Consider the following 18001-nt stretch of genomic DNA (forward strand, 5'->3'; position numbering starts at 1 on the left):
TTCCTCGAGTAACTTCCTTGTGCCCTAGAACTGTGCCAGTTTTATACCAAATGCAGAAAGTGCTGAACTATATCAATATTGTGAGTTTATTCTTGTGGAATTAGCTCACTTCTGCCTCTGTTGGCTTGGTCTTTCTGTTCAAATGTATTCTTTCATCTTTCTTCATTAAGAGCCGTGCTGTTGTTGCATGCTCAATGAATATAATATATATATCATTGCTGTGAGAGCTCAGTTCAGCTTTGTTGCTTTAGATGATGAAGTAACCACCCATTCCATGCACTGTGGAATAGTAATCTAGAAGATGGGAGCACATGCTTAAAATTCCTGGATGTGGAACTAATTATTGATTACAGCCCTCCTCCTACTGAAAGCACTATAGCTAATGTATAACATTAAATTTGTAGTTAGAAAATGAGCAACAGGTACATTTAATAAAAATAAATTGCATTTACTATCTAAGGTCATCTTTCTGCCTGGACTGGTCTGAAGTAACCCTGAGAAGTTCATTGCCAGAGGAGCATTTCCTTCTGATATGACTGTGGCACATAGTATGGCATTTTTGTTTGTATGATTTATTCTTGCTTCTCTTTCCTTTATTAAAATAAAGGAAGGCAAAACACCCAATGTGCAGATAAAGCTGCTTGCGTATCACAAAGGTGATAGCAGAGCTATCTTTGTCATTGGATCTACCTCTTTATAACCTTTGTCACTGCCAGGATGTCAGATAAGTTTGTCATATAACAGTGGTTTGAATGAAGGAAAACTGTGTTGTGAAGATAAAAAGGAAGGAGAAGAGGGAAATTGTTTCCATGAGCTCTTATTTCATTCTTCCATTTATTTTTTATTATTTCTAATGATATTAAAATTAAAAAAAAAAGTCCTTATTGTGGTTGTCCCCCTTTTTCCCTGCTCCACATACACACAAATCACCCCCTTCGGTCTAGTTAAAGAGAGGATAAAGAAAGAGAATAGTGGGAAAATTAAAATATTACAAGTATAAAAACTTGGCATAAAATGGACAATGCACATCCATCTATAACATGAAAATACTGCTCTAAGGTCCAACCATCTTCCTCTTATACAATTTGGAGAGCTGGGGACTGTGAGGTGGAGCTGCAGGGGAGTGTTAACATGAGTAAGAAAGGAGACAAAGAGAAGCCCTCTAATCACAATAGTTCAGTGCAACTATTGTCCTGGGTCTGTGAGTCAGAAGAGACCCTCTTTCACAAACTCTTTTGTATTACTACAAAATATTTTGAACAAAAAATATTTGTGTTTCAAAATATAATTCAAAAATTAAAAAAAAATATCACTCTTTAGCAAGAAAACTTGCATCTTCTGGGGTTCAAGCAAGTCTGAAGATTTAAGTGTATGAGCCACAGAGAAATGGAGCAAAATTCGGTGAAAAGATAGTAAAAAAAAAAAAAAAAAAAAAAAACATTATTCTGGTCCATATATGTGGCAGATCCACTTACATCTCAAGTCTGTTTTGTGCTGATGTGGGCTGATATGGGTGAGTGGAGTACACCTGTGTAGCGTTTGCTTCCCTCACAGGACTGGTCTGAGTGCACTTATATCAAGCCTCTGTCCATTGAGTCTGTGTCCAAAGATCCAGTTCCTGACAGCAAAACCCCCTGCTGGATGTTCATATCAAATGCACTAAAGAATGATTTTAAAAGTTAGAAGTATATATATGGAAACTGTTTAGTGGTACCTCATCTAGAACAAGTAAGGTACTATTAAAACATTGAAATTGATTATGCAGTATGTTGGAGTGCATGTAATTTTGAGTCGTGCAACATGTACTGCAGTGTAGAAACATGTTACTAGCAGGATGTGACTGATATGTTATAAATGATTGTCAATTTCAATGCAATTTGGAGCTTTGCCAATTAAGCTTTTGAAGAAACACTTGATTTTGATGATGTTCTTACGCTTACATAAAAATATCCTTTATTATGCCATATAAACTGTGTATTGCAGTAGCTAATGTTCCAAAAATGTATCTTATGTTCCAATAATGACTTTAAATCATCATGGGAATTCACCATTTCCCTTGCAAGTTGGTGTTCCAGTAGCAATTCTCTCAAATTTTATTATTAAATTATTCACCTGAAAGCTGCAGGCTGATTTTGTCTGTATGACTCCAGAACTACTGCAAAAAGTCTGTATTTTCAGTGGGAGGAAAGTAGACTAATTTTATAATTTTGAAAAAATGAATGAGATAAATATTTTCATGAAGTGATCAGTTAGCAGGAAAGAAAGTTATCTCCCCCAGAATACTGAACTGGTGTGTCTATTACAGTATGCCTCTAGGCACATTCAGACACCAAGTCACTCATTTTGCGCACACATTTTTTCTATGTTTCTAGGCTGTTTCTTCCTTCACTGAATAATTATACTCAATGTGACATAACACACTGGCTTAATGCAATGAGTAAGTGTTCCCTTAAGCAAAATTATTAATTATTTGAAAGTATCATAGACATCTGATGTAGAAAGCATTTTTAATGTCCTTTGACAGTGATGTTTCGCTCCTAGTATTTCTGCATAGGCATCCTAGTCTTTAGGGATGAGTTGCCCCTGTTTAGACATGAGTTGTTAATAATCCATGAAAAAGTCATTTTCTGTTTTGTGTGATCTGTTGAGTACACACACATATGCTTCAGCTAACGTTAATTCCATTGAAAAGGAAAGTCGCTCTTTGGATATGCAATGAATTGGTTCCATTCCATCACCAATTTCTGTATCAAGACGTGCATTTGGGAGGGTTGTTACTTCCTAAGGTACTCTGTTGTGTTGCTACTCTATGTAGTTCTTGAAAAGCTCTCTCAGGATGCTTTCTCTCTCTTGCAAAGGGCAACATCTGTCACCTTATCAGCAACCAATATGCAATGCTGTTTTTCTTTCAATACAGTTTACTATCTCTTTGTCTCATCTTAATCTCACAGCAATTTCAACTGTGGTATTTTCATTGTGCATTCTATTATATTTCTGGGTTTGTTTTTTTATTTCATTTTATTTTATTTCCTGGAACATTTTAAGAAGTTCTTAGGAGTTTTCTCTGCTTCAGTCGTTGGCATAGCATAACACTGTCCTGACAATGTGTCCACAGTCATTTCCTGTTCTAAGCACTGCCATATCTCATATTATATCGCTGTGTGTAACTCCTGGCTAGTTGTGCCAGGAAAAAAGGGTCTCAATTTGATTTTTTTCATAAAAAAACATGGATATATTTATTTGGCTTGCTACTACAAATATTCTTCCTCTAGGTTGTGACCGGGTGAATTCCAGGCCTGTGGAGGCCAATGGAAATTTGGCACTTGGTTTCAGTGGAGCCAGGATTTCCACTGAGATTTTTGGCTGTTTGGAGAATTAGAACTGACAATGATTGTTGACAAAAACCTTGGAAAAACACAGCACTTAAGAAAAGAAAACAACAACAACAACAACAAAAACCAACACATGATTCAGTCACTTCTGTTACTATCAAATAATGATTTTTTTTTTTCCAACATTGTGAAAGTAATTCAAACAACTCAACTGTATGTTTTGCTTGGCACTTCTTTTGAATCATTACCTGTTGTTATTTGTGTGATGATAGGATCAAGGAGTCCTAGCCACAGATAAGAAACTCCTTGTTGTATAAACAGAGTGAAAAGACAGCCTCCTTAAGGCTTGCCAAACAGGTACCTACCAAGATATGAGGGAACATGGGAAAACACTACAGCTACACTGATCAGTATTTAGGTTGTGCATTGGCATTGCTTAGGCAGTGTATTGGTACCCCAGCAGCCTCTTCTCAGTTTTTTTTTTTTTAGGTGTCATGACAGAGGAGAATTTTACAAGACATTTTGAGGGATATAGGGGAGGTCTGTGCAGGTGTTCATGGACTTTTTTTTTTTTTCAAAACAAGAAGAAAAGAGAAAGTTGCGTGTGGATGAAACGTCTAGAAAGTGGGTAGGGGAGGCTGTAGTTATGAGCTGCTGCCTTTGGCAGTGAGAATAATGGAGGTGACAGAAGAATAAGTCTGGGAAGTGCAGGGAAACACCTGTGAAACAGCAATAGCACTAACAGCAGGACCACGGAAACTGGGAGGCCTTTCCTCAGGAGAGGGAGCTATCTCAACTCACCTCTCCCCTTGTCTTACTGTCCTCAGTGTGGCTTCTTACCACATATCTCTGGTCATTCTAGTATTGGTTTTATCCAGAACCCAAAATTCAGAAGCTCATTTCAAATAACTATCCATATCCAGACACTTCTCTCACACCATCAACAAATACTTTTGGAATTGGATATAGCCCAGCTGGAAATAAGAACAAATTTTCTTGAAAGATTTCTGGTACGGACAGCATTTGGCTGCATTGGAGACATTTTGAAAGGAGTACTTTTTCATGCTATTTCAGCATTTCTTCAGCCAGTTAAAGCCAGGAAGTGTAGGGATTATATATAAATATATATATATAAAGAAAGGGACAGAAACCTGATTACAAAGGCACAGTAACTGATACAATAGGCATGGGACAGGCAGACTTCTTACTTGAAAAAGTAATGTGGGTTTCAAACAATCTGTGATATAGATTCAGGCTGATTACTCCTTCAATGCAACTTTGGTTCATTTTTGCTTGTTATAGTTGGGTCCAAAACAGATCCTGTCCCCTAGATATTTTTAAACTTTGAGGCTGTTTGAAATCTCCACCTTCATTATATGCATCTCCCTCATGTTGCATCTCCAGCAACACAAGAGAGCATCTTCTCGGTAATACTGGGGCTCAGAGACTGCCATGTTTTAGGTACACATATATTGCACTTAAACATGAAGAGTATAGCCTAACCTCTGTCTTTATAACTGCTGAGCTGGTAATTCAGTGTAGGTGTTTGAAACATTCATTTTGATTTTGAGGCTTGTACCCCACTCTATTTAGATATCACAAAGTAGATCTTTTCTTTTTCATCTCAGGTTCACATTGTTCTCTCTTTGATTTGTGGTACCACATTCTTCTGCCTCCACTTCTTCAGGTTTTTGTTTCCTTCTTACTTTTTCTGATCCCTTCCTATCTGAGCACTTTGCTCATGGAGACACTCTTTATATGGGACTCTATTTTTCTGATAGCGGTGGGAAGAGGAGATAAATATTGTTCTTGTTTGTGAGCTTGGGTGAGCTTTATCGTGTGTGTTCTTTTGACTGCTAAGCCATATTTCCTGCTTGCTTTGTTACCCACAGCAGTATGTAACTTTCCTTCCTTTGTCCTATTCAAATTCTTAAAAACGGAATCAATTCAGAAAGCAGCTATGGGTTCACGATTTCTGAATTTTCTGCTTTCCTTTTTTTCTTTAACTTGCAAGCAGATTCTTTAACTTTATGAGAACAAGCACTTAGCCCTAGCTTATCTGTGCCATTCCAGAGGAGCTCAACACACTTCTTCAGTTTGCCAAGGTGAATACTCATATCCTCTCTGACCACAGCAGGTTAAGAGTCAGAAGTGGTACTCTTGTGCTTGTGAAGGTGGGTGTCTGCCATTACAATGGCTAGAACAGGGCAAGAAACAGCTTTCTTGTCCCACAGTTTAGTTTCAAAATTGTGGCGTCTTAGCGTAGTGATACATTAGAAAACTGTTTTAAAAACTTTATTTTCACTATTCAGTCAGTAATAATAGAGCTTTCCCCCAAGGCCTGATCCCAAACTTATTGTAGGCAGCCACTTTTTGCATTTGATGGACTTCATACCTGAAGATATTTCAAAGCAATTTCTTTGCTGATTTTTGACAGATATTAGGAGTTTCACATGGTTTCTCTTTGGAGCTCAGTGCCTTTTCTCAGGTTTACAGATGTTGAACCTGAAGCATACAAAAAGGACTCCCCAAGGACATGCTTTGGGTCAGTAGTATGATCTTGAGCAGAACCAGCATCAAAAGACTTTGGCCTTCAGGGTATAGGACAGAAAATACAGACCAGGCAATAACAATAATCCTAATGTTTTGATTCATTTATGATTCCAATGGCAAGTACAAGCTTAGGATATGTTAAACTCAAGCGGATGTACAAGTTTATTAATAAAATCCTGTGCAACGCTTAATACTGCTTCAGTTGGTAGGAAGCCACTGGAGTTGAATAATAAAGCACTGATTCAGAGGGAGCAGCATGGCATTCAGGGATCATCTAGTGCATACATGAAAGAACTACATTTTACTGCATCCCAACTGGCTGTGCCTAATGCTGATAAGAGCTTCAGAGTCCCAACTCAGCCCTTGAGTCTCTGTGTAGCTTAAGCTTTAAGGCACTGTTCTCAGGACCTTTTTTTTTTCCTTTTTTTTTTTTTTTTTTTTCCTCCTCTCAGTGGAGAAATAGCAACCCAGTAGCTCTAAAACAAACTACAGATTGTTATGCTCTCTTGGTGGGGTCACATCCTAAGCAGTTGTTCCAGCATGAAAAGATTTTATGCTCTGTATTCTGCTTGGACAGGGCTTTTAAAATCAGATTGACTTCTATCAAATTTAGTGTTCTATCCTAGACTTTCCTTGAAGGCTGAAATGTGTATGCCTGCAGCATGAGCCTCAGTTAAATTTGTTTTGCAGATCATATATATGGTAGATGGGAAAAAAAAATAAATATTATTGCACTTTTTTCAAAATGTTTGCCAGGTCCTTTTTGGCACAAACAGTGAAGAGATGATAGTTAAACAAGCTAATACAGACTCCTGTCAGTAAAGATTTCAACCTTTTTCTATCAACAGCTAAGAATTACAGCTGTCTTCTCTCACTGCTGGAGCTCTTGATGTTTCAAGCCATAAGTTGTCAGTTGTGACTGGATTTTGCTCTCAGAAACTGAAAAAAGCAACTTTCTTGGGTGATTTAAATGTTATGCTTTCTGATATATAGGGAGTTCTGAGCCATCTTTAACTCTTCCATTGCTCCATCTTTTTACACTGTTCCTGCTCCACTAGATCAATGAGCCACAAATTTCTCAATATATAGTTTGTTATTCTGGAGGATGTTTGTGTTCCTTTTTTGTCTTTTGGGGTTGGGTCTCAACTGAAGTACCCTTTTCTGTGTTGTCCTTTTTGCCATAGATGCTTTACATGGAGTTTTTCTTGTTATTGTCAGTCTAGATATAGCACGTTTTTTCTTTTTCCCAAGTTACCCTGAGGCTCTAATCGTATTCTTCCACTGGTTTTCCCATAGTCAGAAAATGCTGCCTCTGTTGAACCTAATGCCTATTGTAGACCTAGGCAATTTAAGCCCTTGTGTGTTCTGATGTAATTTTTGTGTCTTGAAATCAACCCAAATGCATTTTAAGGAAGTAATGTCACTTAAAGTGTTGTATCTGTCCAGACTCGTTGGACATATTGTGGTAAGCGTTAGCTGTCATAATACCATGAGTTACGTGGGTCATCTGTTGCTGGGTTCCAAATTAAACTGCCTTATTGCCTCCAGTCTTTTGTCATCTTTGGATTTTCTCAGGTAAATCCAGTGGGTTTCTTCATTTGTGTGATCCTGAGTATTTTGTCAAGGTCTGTTTGTCCTCCAGTGTTTTGCCTTGGAGCTCTTTGCCCCTGTTGCATGTGTGTCTTTCACTCAGCATAAGATTTTTCCCTTCATAAAGACTGCAAGGCTCTGCAGCCTAGGTTCATTTGCAAATATCCGATTTATTATTATTATTATTATATTATTATTATTATTTCTGTTTGTATTCTCTGTTAAAGAACAGCCGTCTGTCACATTTCATTTTTTCCTTGGAATATAGCAGGCTTCAAATTTTTGTGATGGGATTTCACTTTTTCTTCTTTCTGTCTGGATTAACTAAAGACTGTAAAAACCTGTCAACAGCTTCAGAACCCACTGTTGTCAGAAACAAGAAGATGCTCTGTTTATATTTTTTCCTAACATCTGGGATCTCAGACTCAAAATAAACAACTTGCTGTATCATTCCAGTTTAGTGTAATCTCAAAGAGATTCAGCTCCAGTGGAGCTTCTGGGTGTGCCATTTTCCCACCAATATATTGTCTTATCTCTTTCATATGTGTAGCACTCAAAGTTCAGTGATCATTAGGTACTTAAATTTGGACATGGAAGAGATGAGCCTTTTATTTCTAGGTCTGGTTCCATCTGGATGCTCATAACATGAGTCTGACTGAAGCCCAAACAGACCCCTCCTGGAAAACTCAAAGCATAAAGACAAAAGCCTTAGTAACAAAAGGAATGGTTTAAGCTCCACCTGCTGAAGGCACAAAAATCAGTCCAACGACTGATGGTACTTGTGGAGTAGAACTAATTTGGAGATGCCATAAAGAAAGCTCACCATGGTCAGCCATGAAGCTGTGCATGGTATTTCAGTTAGGATTGAGGCACACTTTAGAATAGTATCTTTAACTTCATCAGGAATGAATCAGGAATTAATGATGTAAGTGGTCATCATAGAGCAGAGGTAGGTTATATTTAGCCCAGTTTATTGCTTGTCTCACTCCCATGACTGCTTCCTGTCTATGTGGAAGACGCTCTGTAAGATGCAACCTTAGGAATGCAGATTTTTAAAATTCCTGCTGAAGCTTAAGCCATGAAAGAACAAGGACTGACTTGTTACAGTCCAGTGCTTACGTGGCAGAGGACTGTGTTGCCTTCCTTGGTTCTCAGAATTGGGCCACTTCTTTGGTCCAGTCCAGAAAAAAAAAAAATAAAAATAAAAAATACAGGGTGTTTTTTCTTTTTCTTTGCCCTTTTCCACCTCTGTAGTGCATTGCTATGGCTGTTTAACAGCAACCTGTGAGCTGCTGGTTTGTGTACTTGCTCCTTAATGTCAGCCTTGGCCAGCTGCTGCCAGGAGCACAGCACAGAAGTTGGAAGTAGGGGAAGGCAGAGAGGTATGAGGGCAAAAAATGCCACAGCTCAGCCTGTTGTGTGTGTGAAAGGGAGGTCTAATATCCCTAGAGGGGATTACTCCTTTCAACTACCTCTGGGGTAAGAGCAGCAACATGTTAGCCATCAGATAAGATGTAACAGCCAGATATCTGCTCCTGTTCCCGCTTCAGTTCCTGAGCACCCGCATGAAGTCTCCTATGGAAATTTCTGTTCATTTGCCCAGAAGATGTGCAATACCTCTCTACATTGCCACAGTTTAAACAGTCATGGCAACACGCTAAACCTGCTAACAGGCTGATACACTTGCACTTTCACCAGTTTGGAAGGACAAGATGAGATTGTGAGGATATCATCTTGGAAAGAGCTACTCTTTATGTGTAGCATATCATACAGCTGTTGATTTCTTAATGTATACATGCTTTGGTAGCAACTTCATTGTCATGTCTGTAGTTACATACCTGTCTCACAGGCATCTTAGCCATGTCTGATTTCTAGTGACATTTTCAAAGCAGCTCTAGGACTTAGTTCAGCACACATCCCAGAGTAAGAGGTAATTGTACTGTGTGCTGTTTCCTAATTAACGTCAATCTCTGTTTCCCTTGCAGGGGAGAAAAAGCAAATAGCTACACAAACTCTTCTCTCATTCATTTATTCTGTGCATATTGCCAAACTCTTACCAGCTAGGCCTCTGAGGGCAGATACTTTTCTTCTATTTACTATGCTGTGTTTCTAAAAGCCTAGCAGAGTGGCAGGGGGACGATTTGTGAAGTTCAGACCTGCCTGCTGCCTTTGTGCTACATGTCAGCCCAAGTCTGGAGAGGGATAGGGTGCAACAAATAGGCCAGATATGGAAGAAATGATAAGAGATAATAGCCCAAGAATGAACATTTGGGGAAACAATTCATTCAGAAAACTATAAATGCTCTAGGACTTATTCCTTAATATTTATAACTATTTCCACACCTTCTGTTTGTAATTATCCAATAAATAACAGCAAAATGAATAAGTTTAATGTCTCTACAAGTTTGCAGTAAGGGGAGCTTTGGAGCCCAAGCAAGAAAGGTCCATTGGTTTTTGCAGAATATTTTATGGTCAATGTGCCTTCACCCTTCCTAACCTGCAGAGCAAAATACAAGGTTTCAACCAAGTTAATGTAGAGAAGACATTATTAAAAGCCTGTGCATTTTGTTACTGAACTCTGTTCCTGCTTCTCTTTTAATGTGTTGATTTGATCTGTGTTTTGGTGGAAGGTGCACTATATGTGCTCTTCTGACTACAGGCACCTCACAGGCGCTCCAGATAGCACATAGCAGTCAACCAAATGGGAAGTTTAGGACTGAGAGCAGATTGCTGTGGGGCACGGGAGGAAGTTTTCCCCCCAGGTTGATGAAAGGCCCACCCCCAGCTCCTGCTGGCATGCTATAATGCTCCTGGAAAGGAGAGCAGAGAAGATCAAAAGCAAAATACTACCAAAGAGCAAAACCTATAAAGATTCCTCACCCTGCCTAATTATCACATCATGCTTTGAGTCAACATGTGAGGCTTCTGCTGCCAGCTGTGAAAAAGGCAATTAATAACTCTAAACTGAGCCCCAGATGAGAAGCCGTAAACAACTATGTAGAGGTAACAGATCCGCTGTCTCCATCCCTTCATGCAGCACACCGACAGTTTCGTGGCCGTGTAGTGTAGGGGTGGTGGAAAATGCCTTTGAGTGACTTTAAGAAATATGATGAAGTCTCTGCAGGTTTTTAAAGGTCTCTGTTGATCCTAACAAGGAAGGATTTCAAGAGGACAAGGTGTGTACTGCTCACATCGTAAAGACTAGAGTGCTGCATTGCTACTCCCCTCGTAGCACTTGCTAGGGTTTTGAGTTCTGCTGTCCTGAAATGAACTTTCCAAGGCAAATAGGGCTCTTTACCAACACAAATTATGCTCTGTCTTCCTTCAAAGGAGACTGAAGACTTTCTAAACATTCCTAAATCACTGCAGCAGCTGGCGATGTAAACTTTGTAAATAGTGCTATCTCCATCTTACACATGTGAAAGTTGAAGCCCAGAAGGCAACACTGATCTGAGCAAGAGGTCCATGAGATTCCACAAGGATGTCAGTTGTTTGCAACCAGTCTGACGCTGGCTGTCCAGCTGGGTTCATAATTGCCGTGGTGAGTCCGTGCCTAGGTTGTGTCCACCAAAATAGGGCACTTTTTTGGCATTGAATGAGTTCCTCTGGCTCAGAGGGGAAGGATGTGGCTGAGTGAAGTCTAGGAATCAAGAGTCTTTTTCAGTGCCTGTCCTTAAAACAGAAGACCTCTATTTCACCATCTTAGCATGTGAACAACAACCTGTTGCACCCACTTTGTAATATCTCTTTGCACCACACACAAAGCATTTTCCATCAATGGCAGGTTTGGCAGCCAGAAAAGTGTTCCCCAATACCTGATGTGTGGTTTATGGAAAGAAGGATTTCATGACCAATTTTACTATGCATTAAGGGCAAAAAAATGCCCAAGTGTGTTTTATATATACATATAGAAGAAATCCCTGGTATTTCTGAAGTTGTTTCTAAGCCACCTTGTTTCAATTTAAGATTTTTCTATAAAATAAACCTTCTTAAAAGCTGCATGTCGTTATGTTTTGACTTAAAATTAAAGGAACATTGTAACTCCTTTTATTTTGCTAATATTCCAAAAATAAACATTTTTACTTATAAAGCTTTTAGGAAAATTCATTCCTGTTTACAGTCCCAGCACATGCATCGTGCCAGTTCCAATTCTGTCAGCCAAGCAGCTGTCCTGCCATTAACGCTCTTTAGCAGCTGTGTTCTTTCTGCTACCTGGGGACCTGTTAAGAAGCGTTTACAGAGTTTCATGCAGACAGGTGTCTTGCAAAAGCAATGCCGCCTGCAAAGGAATGCAATAAGAGCGACCGCTCTCCCAACACCCTCAGATATTTTAAATATTTAATTCAGTAATAAAAGAGAGAAGCAAATTATCAAGGTGCTCCACCCTCCTACCGCTCAGGTAATTTAAACAAGGAAGTTAAACCTTTGCAAAAATTGTCCACTTGAATGGAAAATCTGCCTGCCCCACTTTCTGTCTATAGTGCTTTCTGGAAAAAAAAAAAAAAAAAAAAAAAAAAAACCAACTCAGAAAAGTCATTCTCATATTTGGGGACTTAAGCTGTCCTTTTGTTTGGCAAAGAAGTACATCTAGTTCTCTGTCATATCTTAATACCAAGATATTTTTCACTTACATTAAAATTAATTCAGTTGCAGAACTGGACATGACTGTGGTCTTGAGAAAAATTATTTGGATTAAATCTCAGCAGTAACTATGAATTACATTTCAACATTCATAAATGTATTGGGCAGGCCAGTTCTACCCCTCACCAAATTTTCAAATGTACAACATTTCCAGAGGCAGTATAAAAAGAAGCTACTAGCTAACATTTTAATTTGTGAGTGGCCAGTGTTAGGCATGTTGAGCACCTCAGTAAAAATCACCTGGTTACCAGGCAATGCAGAAATGAGCATGTTCCCTTGCAGTCAGTGTGGTTTGATCCTAAGTTTTAGGCAAGTCTCCCTGCTGATAATGGGAAATGGAGTCATGGGTGTTTTGTTGTTTTTTGTTTGTTTGTTTGCTCGTTAAGTGTTACCCTAAACCTTTAAGAGACCGCTAAAATCTGCAAAGGTTCCTTGAGAGCCTGATGGACATAACTAGTCCAGTGTTGAAATGCTTTTGTTATGCTCAAGTACATCATGAGTTGTAGGCTTTGTGGTTGATTGGGTGTTGATTGTGGCTGGTTCTGGCAAAGGGTGCCAGGCACAGAAAAACTAGCAGAAAGCCATTGGGTCAGATTTGTTTACCTGTAGCTGAACAAATAATATTTTCCTATGTCTGAGATGGGAAACAGTCTCTGAGGAAAGGCAGGTGTTTTGTCACTGGCCCATATGTTGTCTAAGCGCCATGTGGAAGGCCTTGGACAACACAAGGATCTCTCAAAAGGATCTCTCACCAACCAGAGGGTGACCTGGTGTACCTGCTGAGCAGTAGGACAGATGGGTACTTGTTGCCAGTGCCTTTCTGTAGAGCTGAAGGTAGGGCATATTGGTGACATGTCCACATCAAGGCTGACCTAGAGATACTTGGACAAGTTCCAGGCCTGTTGGTATAGCTACCCAGCAAAGTGAAACACTGCTTAGACCCCAGATGCAGTGAGGCTGCATTGGTCAGGCTTCTGCTCAGAGTCCTCAGTCCTGGTTCACAGAAAACTTGCATGGGACACAAGGACCTTGGATCTCTGCCCTGGACTAGAGAGATGTGAGATCTAGACAAACATACCCGAGACTGCTGGAAAAAGTCCCTGGTTTCTAGTTTGTTGGAGAAAGGAACAGTAGTGACTTAGTATTGTCTGTTTAGCCCCCTTCTTTTCTTCTTCAAATATATGAGAAATTCCTTAATTATCTGTATGTTTAGCCCTCTTTGTTGGTGGGGAAAAAACCATAATAATAATTAAAAAAAAGAAAAAAAAATGAAAAAAAAATACAATAACAGAGGAGAAAGATAACTTTGGCAATCTGCCAGGAATGAGAAATGTTTTCTTATCTGAGCAAGGCCACAGGATCACTGGAATTGTTGAGAAGAGCCTCTGGATTTCAGACCTCCACTCGGACTTCACCAGCAAAATCCTAATTGTTTTACTACGGTTCAAGAAGGTAGTATTGCATTTGAGTTGTATAACTTCTTCATGTCCAGTTTTCTGTGCTACAGTAAGACACCTCTGAGGATTTCCCCTTTGCTTGTCAGTCTGTCCTGTTTCTACCAACTTTACAAATTTTACAGCTAGCTGCATTTACATCCCCTTTTTGTGCAGCTCCCTAGCCTACCTAGAATTGGCACACAGCAAAGCCAAGCTACTTTCTGCAGATGGTAGTTACGACAACTGGAACAGAAACTCAGGGAAAAAGGCAAAAATCATCTCTTCACTTACATACTAAGATATCTGCAACTGGACACAAGGACACGCACTGGGGGAGCATGATGCCCCTCGAACTAGCATCTTTATTTTCAGCTTTCCTATCAGGGTTAAAAACTTTCAATTAAAGAGAAATAAACAAAAGTGGCCAACATTACTTTCACAGACACGACCAAAAGGGTTTTAACCAGTAAAGGAAACAGATCTGAGAGATTATCTTAAACTTCTTCCCAATTAAAACAATTCATTTCACATACTGCCACAATGCATCAACTTTATCTGAACTTCCTTACAGCCTCTATAAACATGTCCTCAAAATAAATGCTGTGAATTAATATTTGAGAAATATGTTCTCACTGTGACATTGGGGAACGTTTTTTGAGTAGTAGTAGTAGAACTTGCTTTGAAACAAAGCATTGCATTATTAGATCAAATAGAACTTAGTTGGAAAATACGCTTAGTGTGTAAACCAACCGCTGCCTTAATGACATTTGTTCTGTCTTTTGGTGAGCTTTGTTGTATAAAATTGAGGTTTGGATCCAACTGTTTTTCTGGGGTAAAACCTCCATTAAAATAGTTTGAAAAAATCTGTGAAATAAAATGGATAAGGGATTGTCATTTATTGTCTGCTGTATACTGAAAGGAATTATAAAAGCTTCTGTTAAGGAATATCCCATTCTGATAGTCAGTCCCAGACTTCGGAAGGTGTAATGTGTTTTCAAAGCATGGTGGGAAAAAAAGATGAATTAAGAGACAAAGCACCTGTTTTAGGCACCCACTCAAAGCTGTGATAGAAACTGGTGGTGTCGTTAGCAAGGACAAAACTGTTTTATCACTGAGGTTGTGCGGAGGAAGCCTCGGTTGGAAACCATGAAAGATGTAACAGAAGAGAAAGTTTCATATGTACATGACCCCAAAGCAAGTGAAAAAAAGTAGGATTGCTTATCTAGCCATTTTATTGCTTTATTTTTTAAAGCTCTAACAGTTGGATTCTGACTTGACTCATGTCAATGTATCATGTTGCTTCATGAGAGCCGTATACTTGTATACTTGCTGCATCAATCTGAGAAAACTGTTCTGGGCAGGCAGCATGTACAATAGAAAATTTAAGACTCGGGATCAAGGGAAGGACTATCAGGTGGCAGGTCTTTCCCTTAGCTTTTGCCCTCAGTCTCATGCTTCCCTTCCTGTGCCTGGCTTACCTCCTTTTTGAATCTTTTGCAGTGCATTCCAAGGAGATTTGGCTCCATGGAGTGGTTGTATAAATTTTAACACTGTTGCCTCCAGGTCTGTAAATCCATTTTCTTGCACCATAAATGGATATCAACAAATCAATGTGGGTGAGAAAACATTTCGGTGTGTTTCAAATCGTGAATAAGTGACACACCTTTGCCTCTTTCCCCTCCTTCTCCCAGCTACGCAGGTGTCTTCAGGGAGGCATTTTCTGGTGCTTCTGCACAGGCACCCTCATTTCTAAACTGAGCAGTTTTGGGTGCCCTCGTTTGACACACCATTGGGTAATTAAATGCCAGGAAGTAATGTAAGAGCTGCTGTTTTTAAAAGACCTTTGTGAGGTCAGACAGATACATGCAGGCAGGTACAGAAGCTCAGCCAAACCCTGTGCCTGTGGTGAGCTCTGTGATTTTGAAAGGAGGGCTGCATCCGGGGGGCACCCTGCACCTCCAGCTCTGCTCCCTTTTCTCCTCCTGTGTGTTCCTTTTTGCTCCACGGATTTATTTATTTATTTATTTATTTATTTATTTATTTTTCCTTCCCTTGGCAACAGCTCCTTGGTGGTTTTACTTCACTGACACCAGCAGTTGCTGTGCACACCTTGAAACAATTTCTCTCCCAGGCCACGCTGTGGAATGAATCTGAGAAGCTTAGATGCTATAAGCACAGGGGAGCTGGGTTTCTCTGTGTTTCACGGGGAACGGGGATTCAAGTAAATCCCATTGACCTTAGCAGGAGATGGTTAAATGTATGTTTAGGATTTGGGGGAAATCAGTGAAATGCACAGGAGAGAATGGAGTCCTAAGGAGATGGAATTTCACGATGAATACTGAGCTCCATAGTTTTTCAAATTAAAAAAAAAAATAAAAATATATATATATAATAATAAAAGGAAAGAAAAAGAAAGAAAACACTTCAAACATTGAAGTAAAAATGTATTTTTAAAATTCCACTCATTTTGGCAACGTCCAGGTTTAGGAAGGTTAAAGCGCCCCAGGAATTCTGGATGTCTAGAGGATGGATTAGATCCCCAGAGTCAGCTAGAGGTGCCTGGAGGGCTGCTCTGCATTGATACCACTCCCACCAGGGATAATTTAAATGTTGACTGCAGTCTAAACCAGCCACGAGACCTGACTTTTCCTTTGCAGTGATGTTTGCATTTGAACCTGGACCTGCTTACAGATACCTCCCACCCCCCTTACTAAAGTATGGACAGTGAAAAATAAGTTGAAGTAAATCATGTCTTGTTGCCTGTGCCATTAGATAGGGCTTCAGCATGCAGTCACTGTTAACGAGAAGAGAGGAAAAGGCTACCAAAGTGATGGAAAAAATCTTACAGATAATAGGATGAGCTACAGGACAAAAGGCCTTGAACTGAAAAATGGAGATTCAAATCTAGAATACCTGAATATGAAGTATGTGGAGCAAGTTAGGGGTGGCCTTCATCTTGAACAGCCATCCTAGTGTCATACACACAGTATCTAAGGGCTAAAAAGTGCTATCAGGATGCTCATCTCAAAGTCCCTGTAGGAGTAAACACAACGCCGTGGCCTTGCCTCGTAGATACATTGAAATAGTGTTGTTACAGTGTTCTTGCAGAGCTGTCTTTTCTGTGTCCCCATTGCAATCTAAATATAAAAGAAGGGTTACCTGCATGCCTGCCTGCTGGGCATTCCCCCCGGAAGATGACAGCAGCTTCATGCTGGCACTTTCCTAAAGAAGCTAATTCTAATTTTCTGCTTATTTGCCAGGGGAGTGTGATCAGACACGCTATTTGAATGGTGTATCGGGCCTTCTAAGCCTCATGAAACAAGGCAGAGGTTAACCCAGGCAACCATCAGGCTGTAGCTGAAAATTGGCCTGCCTTCAGAGGATAAAAGAGCAGTGGGAGGGTCTCTTCAGGCAAACACAGCTAGTGAGTGAATTGCTAAAAATCCTTGATCTTCAAGACACGGAAAGAAGGAGCTTTCTGAACTTGGAGAAGATTGGTAAACTAGAGGCTGACAGCAAAACATTGGTGCCCCCCCACATAGTGGGGATGGGGACTGTGTTGCGTGGACATCCTCCAGCTGGAGGAGAGCTTTGTTCTGAGGAGATGCTCTCAGGTCAGGTGAAGACAGCGGGATTCTTGCAAACCAGATAGGTAAGTCAGCTCCTCAGAGCTGGATTTCAAATGAAACCTGGACTGGTTCATTATTCCGGGGTGGAACCAGGAATTTCCATGGCTTTGATCAAAATCATGCAAAAGTAATGGCTGTGGAGATGGCTTGCTTTGAAGTTTTGAATTTCAGTTTTGAGAGAATCCAAAATGCAAAGTAGAATAGGCTGAAATTTGTTTCAAAATAAATAAAAGAACAAATTATGAAATCTCATGGAAAGAAAGGTGTTTTAAAAATATTGTTTCAAATTCAGTGGAAAATGTGCATCACATTTCAATTCACCTTCCTCTAAGAAGGTGGTAAGATTCTTAAAATGGAAAATAGTAATGTTTCCGCTGATTAGGAGATTGGCTTTTAAACACTATGCTTTCTCTGATTTTTCTTTTTTTCATTTTTTCTTTTATGAGAAAGAATTCAATATGGACCTCATTGTAGCATGATAACACAATAGTGTGAGGAGACACATTCCTATTTTTTTTCCCTATTTTCCAACTTGAAAAGGTATTGAAAAAGATAAACAAGCTCCCATTTATTCCCTGAACCTTTCTTTGGGACAATCTTTCAACGTTTCAAACATTCTTTCTTCTGGAAAAATTCTTATGAGGGAAAAGTTCTAACTTGATTGTCAACTCTAGTGCAAATGAAATGTAAAATTACCTTGTACAAATAGTGGTAATTAGAGACTGTTGAGCTTAGCCGTGTTCTCTTCCTTCTAGGGAAATTGATTACTGTAACTGTGGTTATTAAGGAGGTGGGAATGGAACTCCAGATGTGGGGTGTG

The 18001-nt window shown here is 39.6% G+C and overlaps 1 long non-coding RNA gene across 7 annotated transcripts in view; it reads left to right on the forward strand.

The window, feature by feature from the left end:
- Positions 1 to 18001, forward strand: part of LOC308190643 — a 105826-nt gene that overhangs the window by 73476 nt on the left and 14349 nt on the right. Inside the window, exon 4 of one of the 7 annotated variants that reach the window (XR_013947429.1) lies at positions 16813 to 17204. The exons of 5 other annotated variants lie outside the window; for them this stretch is intronic. This is a non-coding gene — a long non-coding RNA (uncharacterized lncRNA). Of the gene's footprint in view, positions 1 to 460; positions 2917 to 16812; positions 17205 to 18001 lie in introns of those variants that run through there. One more of the 7 variants, XR_013947431.1, reaches the window with a different exon arrangement.

Source organism: Anser brachyrhynchus, assembly GCF_964034855.1.
Source record: "Anser brachyrhynchus genome assembly, chromosome: 2".
Lineage (NCBI taxonomy): Eukaryota > Metazoa > Chordata > Aves > Anseriformes > Anatidae > Anser > Anser brachyrhynchus.